The sequence below is a fragment of the Oratosquilla oratoria genome, chromosome 3, assembly GCF_046742065.1.
Source record: "Oratosquilla oratoria isolate Oo_2021 chromosome 3, ASM4674206v1, whole genome shotgun sequence".
Lineage (NCBI taxonomy): Eukaryota > Metazoa > Arthropoda > Malacostraca > Stomatopoda > Squillidae > Oratosquilla > Oratosquilla oratoria.
In genome coordinates, this window is record NC_134779.1 from 11,440,555 (window position 1) to 11,458,063 (window position 17,509).

Genomic DNA, 17,509 nt, shown 5'->3' on the forward strand with positions numbered 1-17,509 from the left:
TTTCCATGAAGTTGTTGGGGTTAGGCAGGGGGAACAGAAAGTGATATCAGGAGAGGAGGGGGTGTAGAGGGCTTGGTGTGGGATATGTGTATGATTATGTGTGTTGTTCATGATGGTCAGTGAGTCAAGCTGAGTCTGCATATCAAGCCATCTGTCTGTGTCTGGGTTGTTGACACACCAGGCTGATGACCTGGCGTTGAAGTCACCATCCATGATAAGGTTTGGGATTGTGGCTAGTTGACTGAGTTGAGGCCTGAAGGTGTTTTGAACTGTGGGAGATGATTGAGAGGGAATGTATATATTAACTATTGTCAGAGTTGATTTATTGCCTGTATGGATTAGGATAGATTGGATTTCTATGGTGTTATCTGTGGTAGGGAAGAGGATTTTGGTTGTGGCACTTGTGTCCACAAAACAGATGGATTGGTGGACCAAGGTGATGAGTCCACCCCCATTGCCATTGGTCCGGTCTTGTCTAATGGTGGTGAAGTTGTGAAATGTTGGTGTTTTATGTGAGTGTCTTAGTTTTGTTTCTTGTATGATGGCAACAGGTATGTTGTGTTGTTTGGGGAAGTGTTAAAGTTCACGTTTTTTTGTGTTGATGCCATCAATGTTGTGTGTTCTGTATGTGTTGTATGTTGCCTTCTGGGGTTGGGGTGTTGATGGGGAAGGTATAGGATCTGGGTTAGAGGGAGGGGAAGGTGAGTTTGGGGACAAATGAGTTGTCCCCCCAACCCTTGGGGGCCAAATAGTGGCAAACATCCCTGGCCACTGGTGCTACACAGGTGGCACCTATCCCCAAGAGGAGCTTCGGTCGCCTGGGCGAGTACCACATTCCTTTCACAACATTACTAGGGTTCTATTTAGAGGTTATCTCTCGGACTCTTTTGCCTTCTTTCACATGATAAATTTGAAGTAGGGAATTCCTAATTACTCTGTGATTAGAAAAATAAGGGGGGGGGGAAATCACCAAATCAGAAGTTAAGCCACTGAATCAAAGGCTGAATATGTTGTCTTACTTATTTAGCAGATAGCTTGCTTATGACACAACCAATTGTTCCATAAAGTTTTACTGAGTGGATCACCCACACCCCCAATGTGGCTGGGAACATTACTCAGAACCTCCCACAGATCTCTCTGGGAAGAAACTTTGGATTATTGTCTGCATTGTATCTATGTACAGTACTCAACAAGAAAGTACAGACGGGGCCACCACCGTTCGTACTTCTTTGTCCAAAATGGAAAGACCCTAGCAGGGGGGTAAATGATATGGACAAGGAAGTGCGAACGGACAAGTGGGCAGAGCTAAGGGTAGGGTTTATGACGCATGCTATCAATCATCCCTCAGTTGCCTCTTAGCCTTTGTGGGGAGGCTTTTTTTTTCCATGAGTGTTCTGGTGACGTCACCTAGGCGGTCAGTGTTTTTTGCAGACAGAGGTGCTTTCTAGCCTTAATATGGGCAAGAACAAATATTTATCACAAGAGACAATAACCCAGATCATAGCTTTACATAAATCTGGTCACCAAACAAAGGAAATAATAGAGCAGGTTGGAGTTGGCAAGACATCTGTGTGCAAGTGGGTTGCCATTTTTAAGAAGGAAGGTGGCTGTGACACACTCGGTTACAAACCAAGGAAAAAGTACCCCCAAAAAGACATCCCCTCATGCTATTAATGTTATCAAGAGACAGTTCGAGCATAATTCATGTGTTACCGCCAGAAAAATAATAGAAAGAAACCCGGGACTCTTTGGGGAGGTTTAGGTGCGAACATTTAGCCGCCGCATTCACGACCTTGGGTACAGAAGCCACCGCCCGGTGAAGAAGCCTCTTCTCACTCTTAACCCCTTCCATACGGTGCCGCACACGTAGGCGTCATGGACTTAGATCTCAGTGGCAGCAGCCAATGCCAGCCGTACGACGTGTCTTAATAATACTCGCATCATAAAATATAGTCACCGCTTATATCGATCGTTCTCTCTTTCACCCGCGAATTTTGAATACCACAGAGAATGGGATTCAGGGCACATTTGAGAGAATGTAAAAACACAGGGGCGACTACAATAAATATAATCAAGACGCCGATATGGCAGCCTCGCGAATACACTCGCTCCCCATGACACTTACGTGTGCGGCACCGTATGGAAGGGGTTAACCAGAGGCGCCATAGGGTCGAGTTTTGCAAGAAATATCTTCAGTGGGATGATGACAAGTGGCTGGATATTCTCTGAACTGATGAGTCCACCTTTACTGTGACTGGCAATAGGGGTGGAAATGTGTATTGGCACGCGGGTAGCGACCCTCTTGACCCCCGGTGCATTCAACAAATAGTGAAACACCCTGATTCTCTCATGGTATGGGGAAGTTTTAGTGGAAGAGGACTTGGGAGCCTTGTTGTACTACTGAAAAATGTAAAAGTGAACCAATATGTTTATTATGAACACTTAAATGACCACCTGGAGGATTCTTTTAATAGCTCAAGTGCTAACATCTTTCATCAAGATCACACCCCAGCCCACACTGCTCGTAGTGTTACTCAGTGGCTTAAAGACTGTCATATACCTTACATAGCAGACTGGCCAGGCAATAGTCCTGACATAAACCCAATAGAAAACCTGTGGAACCACATTAAACAAGACCTGCACAGTAAAGATACGAGCTCTGTGCTCAAGCTCGAGGCAGCCATTCGCCAATCCTGGGCTAGTATAACCCCTGCACATCTTGCCAAGTACACCACTTCCATTCCAAACTGCCTTCGTGAGATCATTGCACGTAAAGGACACCCATCAAAGTATTAGAGGTACGAAGTGAGCTTTTGTTTATTGATTTATGACTCATTCATTCTCCTCATCACTCATTCTCGCTAACTGTTCGTACTTTCTTGTTGAGCACTGTGTGTGTGTATTTACCTAGTATTTACCTAGTTGTATTTTACGGGAAGGGGAGCTATGCTCGTGGGGTCCCGTCTTCATATCTCATTTTATCTAAACTATTTTTAAATTCATGTATTGTTTTTGCACACACCACTTTCTCATCTAACTTGTTCCAACTGTCTATTGCTCTGTGAGGAAAGCTGTTCTTTTTCAAATCTCTTCTATAGTTGTCTTTTTTTATTTTCTTTCCGTGTCCTCTTGTATTTCTGTCATCCCATTTTATCAGATTCTCTCTATCAGTAATTTCTATGCCTTTCATGATTCTGTAAATAGCTATCAAATCTCCTCTCTCTCTTCTTTGCTCTAGTGTCTGTAGTTTAAGTTTTTGTAGTCTCTCTTCATATGATAGTTTTAAGAGTGTTGGTGCCAGTTTTGTAATTGCTCTTTGTATTCTTTCAAGTTTTTTTATACATTTTTTTGTACTTGGTGACCATATCGTTGCTGCATATTCCAATCTTGGTCTTATCAGGGTGATTAGGATTTTCCTCACCATTTCTTCATCCAGGTATGTAAATGCCACTTTGATTGTTCTTATTAAATTATAAGTTTCTCCCAAAAATCTTATTTATATGTTTCTCAGGTGACATATTATTCATAACAATGACTCCCAGGTCCTTCTCATTTTCTACTCTTTTTATTCCTTCTTCTCCCAAATTATATGATCCTGTTATTCTGTTTTTGCTTTTTCCAAATTCCATTATACTACACTTTTTTGTATTGAACTCCATCTCCCACTTCCTACTCCATTCTTGTACTTTATTTAGATCTCTCTGTAGTGATTCACAATCTTCTTCAGTTTTCACTCTTTTCAGTAATTTTGCATCATCTGCAAAGAAGCTCATATAGCTTTCAATTCCTTCATCCATATCATTAATATATATAGCAAACATTATTGGGGCCAGAACTGTTCCCTGCGGGACACCGCTTATTACTTCATTCCATTTTGAGTGCTGATCTCTTATCACTACTCTCATTTTTCTTCCTTGCAAAAAGTCTTCCATCCAATTTAGCAATTTACCTTGTATTCCTCCTTCATATTCTAATTTCTTAAGCAACTTCTTATGTGGTACTTTGTCAAAAGCTTTTTTTAGGTCTAGAAATGCACAATCAGCCCATCCATCTCTTTCTTGTATTATATCTATTAGCCTTGAATAGAAACATATTAAATTGGTGACGCATGATCGTCCTTGTCTGAATCCAAATTGCCTTGGATTTAGTACGTTGTTTTTTTTCCAAGTATTTTACCCATCTACTTTTGATAATTCTTTCACATATTTTTGCTATTGTACTTGTTAGAGAGACTGGTCTATAGTTGGTAGGTTCTTCTTTATTTCCTCCTTTATATATAGGTACTATATTTGCTTTTTTCCAATCTTCTGGAACTTTTCCTTCTTTTAAGGAACTGCTTATTATGCTATGTATTTTGTCTGCCAGTTCATTCCTGCATTCTTTCAGAATCCAGTGTGTGTGTGTGTGTGTGTGTGTGTGTGGATGTATATATATATATATATATATATATATATATATATATATATATATATATATATATATTCCTGTATTCTTAAATTCCATTGTTTGAAAACTATGTGATCTAATAACACATTGCTTAATAAGTACCTGCACTATTAACCCCTTCTATACGGTGCCGCACACGTAGGCGTCATGGGGAGCGAGTGTATTCGCGAGGCTGCCATATCGGCGTCTTGATTATATTTATTGTAGTCGCCCCTCCATAATGACATTCTTTCTAATTCTTTTGTAATCGCATTTTCTATGGTTATCAAAATTCACGGGTGAAGAGAGAACGATCGATATAAGCGGTGACTATATTTTATGATGCGAGTATTATTACGACACGTCGTACGGCTGGCATTGGCTGCTGCCACCGAGATCTAAGTCCATGACGCCTACGTGTGCGGCACCGTATGGAAGGGGTTAATAGTACTAGTAGTAGTAATAGTATTACTACTACTTTGTTGTTGTTGTTAGTACTAGCTAGAAGTACTAGCAAAACCCAGTAAAATATGTTTTAACCACAAAAATTATATTGGGTCAATTTCTTGTTTTTCATATTTACATTCATATTGTATGACAGAAAACCCCAAAATATTTTTCCCACAAGAGACTTGTGGGACAATCCAGTGACTGTTACAAGTTAAACGAGAGCAATGGGTCTTCTGCAAGAGACCTTGGGCAATGGGCTGAGTGATTATATTCCCAAGTTCTTCCACTTTAGCGCTTACTGATAATAATGAAACTTGTATACCAAAAGTATCTCCCTCTTTTGAGAGGTAGGCCAAGTCTATACATTTACTCCATACCCATCAAAATTCATTCACTGCCCCTTCCATTTTGGCACCTCCTGGATAGTCAACCTTATTCCTCGTCACATCACTTGGACCAATCACAATGAAATAATAATAATAATATTAATAAATGATAACAGCATTAAAATCTGGGTAATTTGTAACACAGATGTTATCTGGGAGTTAATTATTAATAATAATGATCCAGTAAATGCTATATGGTGGTTAATTTCTTAGTTTAAATGATAATCTTCATTCCATGTGCCAGAGCTTTTATTTCATTGCTGACTTTGTTTCAATATCATAATCTTTGTTGTTCAGGTCTAGGTCCCTTCCTCACAAATGGTCTTAGGCTTTGAAAGATTGGAACCATTACTTAGATTGGATGCTCTTCCTAACCTGTTCCAACTACTACTAATATACTACCACAAAAAAAAAATCAGTAAATCTTTACATTCTCATATGCAAGGCATGCAACTACTTTAAGTATCTAAAAAAAAAATAACACATCTAAACTACATGTTTAGGGATGCTACACACCTCTCAGTCACCTTGGCAAGTTCTTTCTTCAACATTCTGGCAAGCATGATCTACTCTCCATTCTGTCACATTTGAGTACCTTCACTATAGCCTTCCTATCCAATTTATTCTATTTTGCCAAACAAATATTGGGTATTATCTTTATCTGCAGCAGTTTAATGTTGAAAATAAATTTCATGGGAAAATAATTTCTCAAAACTATGAAAAATCTAACTCCTTGCATGCATACAATGAAAAATACACTAGAGCTATGTACATACATACATATACCAAAGGCTTTTTCCCCCAACACGGGGGGCAGGGGGGGTTGCCAAAAAGAAAAAGGCATAGGAACCACTCCCACCCATTCCATTTCCTATATATTTTACTCCCCTCCACCCTCCTCCCTCCCTCTTATCTTGGCACCTCCTGGATGATGGATCATCCCTGCATCCTGTCCACTGCCCTGGGTCAGAAGCAGTGTCACAAGACACAGCACATCCACAGCAAGGCCGCTTCATAAATTCGGCGACACCCCCTCTCCGTCCCCCCCATGCAGAAAAGGAGAAGAAGAAGAAAAGAAGCTATGTACTAATCCTATACCAAGCTATGTATATTAATACTATATGGGGGCTAATTTCTTGGTTTTCATTGACACATGCACAATAGCATAGCATTCTGCCCTTATTCAAAGGCACAATGATATGCTATTGTGCCTGTGGAGCCACATGTTTCTGGCTTGATAGGTATGCATGTGCTCAGTATATGTTTGCGAGTTGTAGTCAAACTTGTTCTTGGTATTGGCTGTTGGTAGTTTTGTCTTACTTCTTCATGTCAGAATACAAGAGTGATGCCATTTACTAATTTCATTTTCTCTCGTTTACCTGAGCTCTTCAATTATATTTCTTAATAACTATAATTACAACACCTCTGGGTATTATATTCTTGGCAAGTATTCTTGACATTTCAACAGGCATAACCTAATCCTCCATTCCAGTGCCCTTTGGGCATCTTCCCTCTGGCCCTCACATCAAACTCATCATATTTTCCATATAAACATTGAGTCTATTCATTTGCTGCAGCTTCGTGTTTACAAAAAGTTTCACAGAAAATTTCTCTCAAAAGCAAGACATAAAAGTGACAACCTCTGCATGCATTCTAACATCAAAATGTAGCATGCAGTTGATACTTTAGGGTCAATATGGGGCACCCCTACGGACCAGAGCCACACACCATTTTGTCTATGATAGAGGAAAATTCTGTTCATAGAGAAATGATGACACTTTTATACTACAACTGTCCCTCCGTTATGCTGTCCCCCAACCCCTTGTTGCTGTCCTGTACCATTTCTCTGAGTATTCTTTTTCTGTGGTGGGGGAATTCCCTGTGGTGGGGTAAAGAATACTGCCACCAAGTATTCCCACTTGGATCGTAAGAGGCGAGAAGAAAGGGATGGGGAGTGGGACTAGGCATCCTTCTCCTTGTAGCCCCACAGGGGACATTCCTCAAAGAAAAAGTAAAGGCATAAAAGGGTCTGGGAGTTTTCGGAACAGCACCCTAAGGTTTGGGTCTTTTAATGTGCGTGGATGTGGTACAGATGAGAGTAAGAGGGAAGAGATAGGTAGTATGTTTGTGAGAAGAAAGATGGATGTGTTGGCTTTGAGTGAAACTAAGTTGAAAGGGTAGGGTGAGTGGAAGTTTGGGAGTGTAAGTGGGAGGTTATCAGGAGTGAAGAGAGGGCGGGGGAGGGAAGGGGTGACTATTCTAGTAAGTGAAGAGATAGGTAAACGTGTAGTGGAGTGGAAGGAGGTTTCCTCAAGGATAATGTGGATGAAGGTGAAACTGGGAAAGGAGATGTGGGGCTTTGTAAGTGCATATGGGCATGGCAGTGAGAAAAGTGTAGAAGAAAGGGAGGCCTTTTGGATAGATTTAAATGAGTGCATAGAGGATTTAGGAAGACATGTCAATGTAATAGTACTGGGAGACCTTAATGCTAGGGTAGGAAATGGTCCAATCGATGGAGTGGTTGGGAAATGTGGAGTTCCAGGAAAGAATCGTAGTGGAGAGTTGATGGTGGAAATGTGTCTACAAAGAGAGTTGATGATAGCAAATACAGTGTTTCGGAAGAAAGTCAAGCATAAGTACACATGGGAGAGGGTGGTGGAGGGAAGGGTGGTAGATAGAGTGTTAATGGATTATGTAGTGGTAAATAGGATTATGATAGGAAGAGTTAAGGATGTACATGTGCTAAGGGGAGAGGGTGGGGGAATATCAGATCATTTTTTGGTGGAAGGTAAGTTGAGAGTGGAGGATAGATGGAGGAAGAGGAAAGGGACAAAAGGTAGGGAGGTTCTTAGAGTGAACTCTTTGAATGAAAAGGAAAAGGAGAAGGAGTACGAAAAGAAGCTGAAGGAGTGGGAGGGAGTGAAGGATAGAGTAGAGCTAGGTGTGGATGAGGAATGGGGATGGTTCAAGGAGGGAGTCATAAAATGTGCAAGGATGGTGTGTGGAACAAGAAGGATGGGAGGAAATAGAAGAAAGGGTAGTGAATGGTGGGATGAGGAAACAAAGAAGGTTGTAGAAGAGAAGAAGCGAGCTTTCACAGATTGGTTACAAAATAGGGCAAGGGAGTCATATGAGAGGTACAAAGAAAAGAAAAGAGAAGTAAAGCACAAGGTAAAGGAGGCAAAGAGGAGAGCAGATGTGAAATGGGGTAAGAGTATGACAGAAAATTTTGAAAGTAATAAAAAGATGTTTTGGAAAGAAATTAAGAGAGGAAGAGGAGGCGAATCAAGTAAAGAAGAAAAGGTAAATGGTTCAGATGGAGAGATGATAATGGAAGAGAAGGCAGTAAGGGGAAGATGGGCAGAATATTTTGGGGAGTTGCTCAATGTGAAGTAGGATAGGGAGGGAAATATAGTTGCAGTGGGAAATGCGAAGAAAATGAGAGTGATGAGTGTGGAGAATGGAGGAGAAATAAGGAAGGCTGAGGTGAAGGCAGTTGTTAAGATGATGAAAGCAGGTAAGGCACCTGGTCTGGATGGATGCCATGCAGAATGTCTGAAAAAGGGAGGTACTGTGATGGTGGACTGGTCTGGTGAGGTTATTTAATGTTTGCTGGAGAGAGGGTAGAGTGCCGGAGGACTGGAGGAGTGCCTGTATAGTTCCTCTTTACAAGGGAAAAGGGGACAAGTGTGAATGTAGTAGTTTCAGAGGGATTAGCTTGTTAAGTGTTGTTGTTGTCGTTCCCTAGACTGTCTGTCCGAGCAGTCCCGTCTCCCCAAGGAATGCCACAGCCAAAACTGGGTTTTCCCACAAATCCTTTATAGAGTGTATGTTGTGTTTTTTGCGTGCATGATTGTGTATAATGCAGTCTTCCATTATGTGTTGTATGGTATGGGGTGAAGTGTTACATCCAGGGCAGCTGTCCACAATGCGGTCATCCAGCCTCTTCTGGTAGCTTAGAAGTGCTGGGTGGTGGCCGCACCACAGTCTGGCCAGGTGGACTCTGTCCTTTTGTGAGAGAGATGATTCAGAAGAGTGGATATCAGGGGGTCTGGCATGCAGCAGTGTGTTGTCTTTCAGTGTGTTAATGGAGCGGTGAGTGATATGATTATGAATATGTTTCCGGAGGCTGGTATTTGGTGGTTGTGGAGGAAGAGAAGAGAGTATCTGTGTGTGATACAGGTCTGTGGGTGTTGTTTTAATGTTTCTTGGTGTGTGTGGGTGTTCAGCTATGCAGTGTAGCAGGTGTGATGTGTTTGTGGTGGCTGCGGCAAGTGTTTGTGTGCCTCTCATGTCGAGGTGGTCCTTGACTTTGAGGACTTTTGTTTCATGGTGTAAATGGTGTAGGTGTTGTATTTGTGCAGCCTGTAATTGTTTTGTATGATTTGAAGGGTGTTGTGGTGTGTCTCACTGAGATTAGGAGCCCATGCAGGACTCGCATAATTCATCACTGAGCGTATGCATTGTTTGTATATTGTAGTATTAGTTTCTTTGTTTTGTCCAAATGTTGTTCCAGTGATTGACTTAAGTGCGTTAAGTCTAGGTGTGCAGTTGTTTTTTATGTTTGTGGTGTGTTGTTTGAAAGACATGGATGTATCGTATGTTACACCAAGAATTTTCGGTGTGTTTGTGTGTGGTATTAGAGTGTTGTTGATGTAGAGATGAGGTATGTATTTGTGTTCTTTTATCCAGTTGGTGAGAAGTGTTGCTGTAGATTTGGTTGGAGCTATTTTGAGTCTGTTTGTGATGAACCATGTGTTGAGCGTATCAAGGTATGGCTGGATTATTTCTGCAGCTTTGTCTGTGTTACGATGTGTGTATGTGATTGTTATGTCGTGTGCGTAGGAAGAGATTTGTATTTCTGAGGTGTCTGGTGTGGGTAAGTCATGCATGTATAGATTAAAGAGCGTTTTCCCACAAATCCTTTATAGAGTGTATGTTGTGTTTTTTGCGTGCATGATTGTGTATAATGCAGTCTTCCATTATGTGTTGTATGGTATGGGGTGAAGTGTTACATCCTGGGCAGCTGTTCACAATGCGGTCATCCAGCCTCTTCTGGTAGCTTAGAAGTGCTGGGTGGTGGCCGCACCACAGTCTGGCCAGGTGGACTCTGTCCTTTTGTGGGAGAGAGGATTCAGAAGGGTGGATATCAGGGGGTCTGGCATGCAGCAGTGTGTTGTCTTTCAGTGTGTTAATGGAGCGGTGAGTGATATGATTATATGTTTCCGGAGGCTGGTATTTGGTGGTTGTGGAGGAAGAGAAGAGAGTATCTGTGTGTGATAAAGGTCTTTGGGTGTTGTTTTAATGTTTCTTGGTGTGTGTGGGTGTTCTGCTATGTAGTGTAGCGGGTGTAATGTGTTTGTGGTGGCTGCGGCAAGTGTTTGTGTGCCTCTCATGTCGAGGTGGTCCTTGACCTTGAGGACTTTTGTTTCATGGTGTAAATGGTCTGTAGGTGTTGTACTTGTGCAGCCTGTAATTGTTTTTAGGGCTTTGTTTTGTGTGATTTGAAGGGTGTTGTGGTGTGTCTCACTGAGATTAGGAGCCCATGCAGGTGTGATTATTGCTGCGTGAGTGTGTTGTGTTACTGTTGGATAGTGTATTGCTGTTGAGTGTTTTGTACAATTTGCTGATGTTTGTTTTGTGATCAAGTGTATTGATAAAGTTTTGCCAATTTTGTGTTTTTTATTCGAGTATTTTATTGGCAATCACAGTGTTTAGTGTTTGTATTTGGTCTGCTATGTTTTGAGGGATAGGTGTTCGGGTATTGTGTTTAAGCGTGTCTTGTTGTCTGATGAGGCCTCGGATTGGTGGTGTGAAGTTGGGGTTGTGTGATTTTCTGTTGCCTCTAGGGATGTATCTCTTGTCTGCATTTTGTATGATTGTATTAAAAGTGTGCACAGCATAGTTTATGTTTGTGATTGGTGTACTGTTAAGTGTTTCAAAATGTTGTTCTGTCTCTTCAGTAAAAGCTTCCCAGTTAGCTCTCTTGTAATTGGTGTATGTGTGTCTGTGGCCAACTGGGGTGCATCTTGTTTTGGTGGTGATGATGATTGGAAGGTGGTCAGAACCAAGGGTTCCGACCACTCTCTAAGATGTTTTTGGGGTTAGGCAGGGGGAGCAAAAGATGATATCAGGAGAGGAGGGAATGTAGAGGGCTTGGTGCGGGATATGTGTATGATTATGTGTGTTGTTCATGATAGTCAATGAGTCAAACTGAGTCTGTATATCAAGCCCTCTGTCTGTGTCAGGGTTGTCGACATACCAGGCAGATGACTTGGCGTTGAAGTCACCACCCATGATCAGGTTGGGGATTGAGGCTAGTTGGCTAAATTGAGGCCTGAAGGTGTTTGGAACTGTGGGGGATGATTGGGGGGGAATGTACATGTTAACTATTGTCAGTGTTTTGTTGCCTGTGTGGATTTGAATGGATTGGATTTCTGTGGTGTTATCTGTGGTAGGGAGGAGAATTTTGGTTGTGGTTCTTGTGTCCACAAAACAGATGGAGTGGTGGATCAGGGTGATGAGTCCACCGCCATTGCCGTCGGTCCGGTCTTGTCTGATGGTGGTGTAATTATGAAATGATGGTGTTTTGTGTGAGTGTCTTAGTTTTGTTTCTTGTATAATTGCAATATGTATGTTGTGTTGTTTAAGAAAGTGTTTGAGTTTATGTTTTTTCGTGTTAATACCATCAATGTTGTGTTGTAATATGCTGATGTTGTGTGTTCTGTATGTGTTGTATGTTGTCGTTTGGGGTTGAGGTTGGGGTGTTAATGGGGAAGGTATAGGATCTGGGTTAGAGGGGGGAAAGGAGAGATTGGGGACAAAGGAAGGGGAGTACTGATTGGGGATATGGGCAATGGGAAATTGGGAGTGGGTAAGGGTGCTGGCTGTGGTTGGGGAGGTGGGAGTGGGGTTACTGGAGGGCAGGAAGAACATGTCCAAGTGTTTGTGTATTGGTTTGTGTCAGCAAGTGTTGTACTGGTGAGGTGGGCCCAGTTTTTGCACATATTGCACTGAACTGAGCCCTTTGTCTGTCTGCTCAAAGTAATGTGTTTAGAGCATGTTGGGCATGTGTATTTTGTGGTGGAGAGGAACAGAAGGAGTAATTGGTGAGGAACAGTGTGGATTTAGGACAGGTAGAGGTTGTGTAGATCAGATCTTTGTGGTAAGACAGATATGTGAGAAAGCTATAGGAAAGGGGAAGGATGTTTTTTGGGCTTTTATGGATCTGGAAAAGGCTTATAGATAGGGTAGACAGAAAGTCACTGTGGGAGGTTTTGCGGATATACGGGATAGGAGGAAAGCTTCTGGGGGCTGTCAAGAGTTTTTATGAGAGTAGTAGAGCTTGTGTCAGGATTAGAAATGGAGAGAGTGAGTGGTTCGAGGTAAAGGTGGGACTTCGTTAAGGATGCGTTATGTCGCCCTGGCTGTTCAACTTATACATGGATGGGGTGGTGCGAGAGGTAAATGCAAGGGTAGTGGGTCAGGGATTAGAGATGGTTAAAGAAAATGGAGAAAAGTGGGAGGTGAGCCAGCTGTTGTTTGCGGATGACACTGCGCTTGTGGCAGGATCGGAGGGATTGAGGAAGTTGGTGACAGAGTTTGGGAGAGTATGTGATAGAAGAAAGCTAAAGATAAATGTGGGTAAAAGTAAGGTGATGAGATGTACAAGGGGTGAAAGTGGGAGGAGACTGGAAGTGAGCATTATAGGAGAGCGACTGGAGGAAGTGGATAGTTTTAGATACTTGGGTGCAAATGTGGCAGGAAAAGGTGGAGTGAAGGTGGAGGTAGAATGTAGATTGAGAGAAGTGAGTAAATGCCTTGGTGGATTAGAGTGTAATGAGGAATAGACATTTGGGAATGGATGCTAAGAGGAGACTGTATGAAGGAGTGATTGTGCCAACAGCACTGTATGGGGCAGAAACATGGAACATAAGAGAAGAAGAGAGGAGTTTGAATGTGTTTGAGATGAGGTGTCTGAGAAGTATGATGGGGGTTACTAGGCTAGATAGAGTGAGAAATGAGGAGGTGAGGAGGAGAACAGGGGTGGAAAGAGAGCTGGGAGATAGGGTTGATGAAAGAATATTAGGATGGTTTGGACACATGGAAAGAATGAGTGAAGAAAGACTAGTAAAAGAGGTGTGGAAGGCAGATGTGGAGGGAGTGAAGATGAGGGGACGTCCTAGGATGAGGTGGATGGATGGGGTGAAGGGGGCATTGGGGAAGAGGGGAATGTCTGTTGAGGAAGGACGGGAGAGGACAGAAGACAGGGGTGAATGGAGAATGGTTGTATATGGATGATGTTGTGATTACATGAGGTGGAATGGGCAGGGGGATGAGGGGTGAGGTAGTATGTGTGAGCAAAATTTGACGCAGCCCAAAGGGATTTCTCCCCCGTCTTCTCCTTTTATGCAATGGGGGGACAGAGAGGGGGGGGGTCGCCGATTTAATGAAGCAGCCTTGCTGTGGATGTGCCGTGCCTTGCGACACTGCTTCTGACCCAGGGCAGTGGACAAGGTGCAGGGATGACCCGTCATATAGGAGGTGCTAAGATGAAAGGGAGGGTGGAGGGGTGTGGAGTGTATTCAGGGATGGAATGGGTGGAAATGATGTTATGCCTTTTCCTTTTTGGCTACCTCCATTGTAAGGGGGAAAAAGCCTTGGTGTATGTATGTATGTATGTATGCTGTAAATTTGTGTTGAGAATAAGTTTCCAGAAAAATTCCTTTAAAAACAAGAAAGTAAAATGATAATATCTGCATGCATTCTACTAGAAAAGTAAAAATCTATGTGCCCCTGGTTTTTTTTTTCCATTTCTACTAATAATGAACTGCAGTAAATTTTTTGAAGTGCACACCTACTTGATATAGTAATAGAAAATTAAATAATAATTTTGTCGAGGGGATGGCGGTTTCATTCCCGACACTGGTGAAGTTGAACCAAGGGCATGATTCATTAAATTCCATGCTACAAAAGCCCTCTGTGAGGGGCACCATCCTAGCCTTCCGATATGGGGTTTGTGACGTTAAACCATATCATCATATCATAATACATCAACATGATATAAGTTATTCTAGGTGGAAATCAATAATAGAAACAGTTGCTAATAGCTATTAATAAACAAACGTAGCCACTTTGACTACATGAGATACCATGTTTTTTTGGTAGAGGCACGGTTGAAGAAATTAAAGTATGCTAAATTTGTATAATCTAATCCAACCTAACCTACCTACCTAACCTAACCAAACCTGCCTACCTAATCTGCATTTAGTAATGTGGTACCTATAATTCTAGAGGTCATCAGGCCATCATCGTGGTCTCCAACCTCCGAATTTATCAAAAAGATGGCGTCTAAAGGAGTCTACGCAACTTTATTTGTTTATAGCTTTTAGCAACAGTTTCTATTACTGATTTCTGCCAAGAAAAACATACATTACATTGAAGATTTATAATTCACAAAACTATTATTTAATTTTCTGTTACTATATCGCAAAAAAAAAAAAAAAAAAAAAAAAAAAAAAAACTGAACTTCATTCCATATGGCTGTCCTTCCACTTTATTGCTTAAAAATCATAATGGCAGTATATCAGTTTTACATTTCAATAATAGCACTTCATTAATTAAGTCAACCTGTCACAGGGTAGGTACGCGCGATTTCGAGCGTGGCGCCACTATCGCAGCTGTACTGTTTACATTGCCATCTTTTACAGCCCGTTGGAATTTGTTTGGCTTAGTTTGAATGTTTGGAGCGTTCAGCACATGCGCATGATATTCAAATTATATTGTTGTTATGCAAATGTATGCCCAATTCTTCTAAAGCAAATAAATTTTCACCAATTTAAACACAAATTTGGTTATTTACATTGGCAAATTAGTTTTCCGAGTAAAAATCTAAAGGTAAGGCATCTACATAGAACTATGTAAATGTTATTTTCATGTTTTTCAGCCTTTTTTTCTCTTGAAAATGGGCAACTTAAGATCACTGGAAGTTTGCGCAGCTGAGCCTAAGGCTGCCACATGTAGGTAGGTACGCGCGAATGGTCTGCGCCATCATCGTGGATGTAATGTTCACACCTCCATCTTTTTGCAACCCGTTCAAATGGGTATGTATGAATTTGAATGCTTGTAGCATTCAGCGCATGTGCTGAATTATCAAATTATCTTGCTGTTCTGCAAGTGTATGCCTATTTCTTAAAAAAGAAAATAATAATAAAAATAATAATAATAAAAAAATAAAATATATAAATAAATCAAATTTAAAAGCAAATTTAGCTATTAGCCATTGCAAATTACTTTTCCAAGTAAAAATTTAAAGATAAGACACCTATATGTGAATATTTAAAAGTAATATTCGTATTCTTTAGCCTATTTTCTCTTGGAAACGAAAAATTTTAAGATCATTGATAATGAAACAGCTGTGCCTCAAATGTAAGCATGTTCTCCGATACTTAGTTGTGTTTGGTAACGCATGACATGTCAGCGATACTACGTATAGTAGTCGTAGAGGGTGTTGTTCACAAATAATACTTACATTGTTATGGTATGAATTTTAAGATGGATAGGCTATGCTATACTTATTACATAGCCGGCTATAGCTATGATAGCAAGTTTATGAAATAACTATTAATAATATGGTCAGTATTCCATGTCATGGACCATGTCCATGACTATGAGAAATCTCAAGACTAGTAGAGGTCTAGTCTAATTTTCCTCTCGGTTTCATGATGATAATAGACATGAGATGTTGAAATAAAGCCGTTTATTCAGATCATCATGATTATAGATAACATGATTAAACAAAATAACTCCTTTGAAAGTAAAAAGACTTTATTCATTTTTCTATTTCAGTAAATTGGTGTAAAAAATAATAATACAGGGTAATGGCCCAGTTAAACAGCATCAGCTGCCAGGTTGCTTGGCATCCCATTAATTAAACCATCAATGGGGATGACACTATGCAAGCCAACCCTAATTCACCATACTCAATGAGCTATCTCTAGGAGAAACTAGAAATTGATAGTAAATTTAAAAAAATAAATAAATAAATAAAAAATGCATGACCATTTAGTTTTAATAAAAGCAAGTGAAAATTAATGTTAAAAATAACTACTCAGTACAAAACCTGGTAGCAATGTAATTATGTTTAATTCAATATATTTGGCACACTATTTAAACAACTTGAATGACATGACTGTGCAACATTAACAACTTTTAACTCAATGTCAAAGTACATTATATTCATTACAACATTTGAACTGGAATCTGGAATTTAAAAACTTGTACAATGTTAGTATGTAAGCTTTAATGAACCAAAACGTTTAGGTCAATTCACTCTTACAGGTATATCAACTACGTGAAAATTAGAAATACTTGTATCACAGCCACAGGCAACCGTACATAGAAAAAAAAACGTGCACCTGTATAACCTTTCTGTATCAACCCCTTTGTTCAACATACAAACTTTACTCTTCCTAAACACGTATGTTGCTGCTGTCAACCTTTATAACATATCTAATCTAATCCTATCAATGAATACACTAGTATGTGCATATCGTTGACAGCGCACTGCTTCCCTCCCTATTGCACTCAAAATCATTCAAGACCTGCTTGTGTCGCGGTTAACCTTAACAATGATTTATACGTTTATTACATTCTACTTCGAAAAGGTAATGTTTGCAACTTATTCCTTGACATTCATCAACTCTAATTTACATAACGGTTAAGCAGTTTAACTCCATTCTTACTTACAACACGATGATTTTGAAGATATTACCCTAACACGCACCAAAAAGTTTGACGATTGTTTACACTGCGAGGTTGCAGATGGCGCTGGTTGGAGTGAATGCGCATGGCGCCAACATTTCCCATTTTCAATGACACTAGCCTTGTACACTAACTGATCGCCTCTTTGTCTTACAACAACTACTCACCCAATGCACTTACAGTTGAGACTAATAAATTACCAGAAGTATGCATTGTTGTTACTTATGCTATAGATTTGACGTCCCATAAGCATCAAGCCAATTCTGCGCTACGGCTGAAGAGCATCACTCAATTTCCTAAGTCGGGCAAACTCCATACATCAAGGATGACCAAACTACAGTCCGTGAACCGCATCCGGGTCTCGCAGCTGGTGAACACCGGCACTTTACGGTGTCGATTCTTGCTTCCCTAGGCTAATCTCAGGGGGCTCGCCCGCTGCCGGATTTTCAAAAGGTGTCAGTTTGTTATCAGAATTTGCGACGAAA

The 17,509-nt window shown here is 40.8% G+C and overlaps 1 protein-coding gene across 9 annotated transcripts in view; it reads right to left on the minus strand.

Annotated features, from left to right (window-relative positions):
- The window catches only part of LOC143020262 (uncharacterized), a 201,683-nt gene extending 184,522 nt beyond the window's left edge, over positions 1-17,161 (minus strand). For 3 of the 9 annotated variants that reach the window (XM_076176511.1, XM_076176503.1, XM_076176475.1), the window contains exon 1: positions 17,010-17,161. The gene's annotated coding sequence lies outside the window, so the exon portion shown is untranslated. Of the gene's footprint in view, positions 1-17,005 lie in introns of all 9 variants that reach the window. The other 6 variants (XM_076176485.1, XM_076176528.1, XM_076176535.1 and 3 more) reach the window with 6 other exon arrangements.
- Positions 17,162-17,509: the final 348 nt, after the last annotated feature.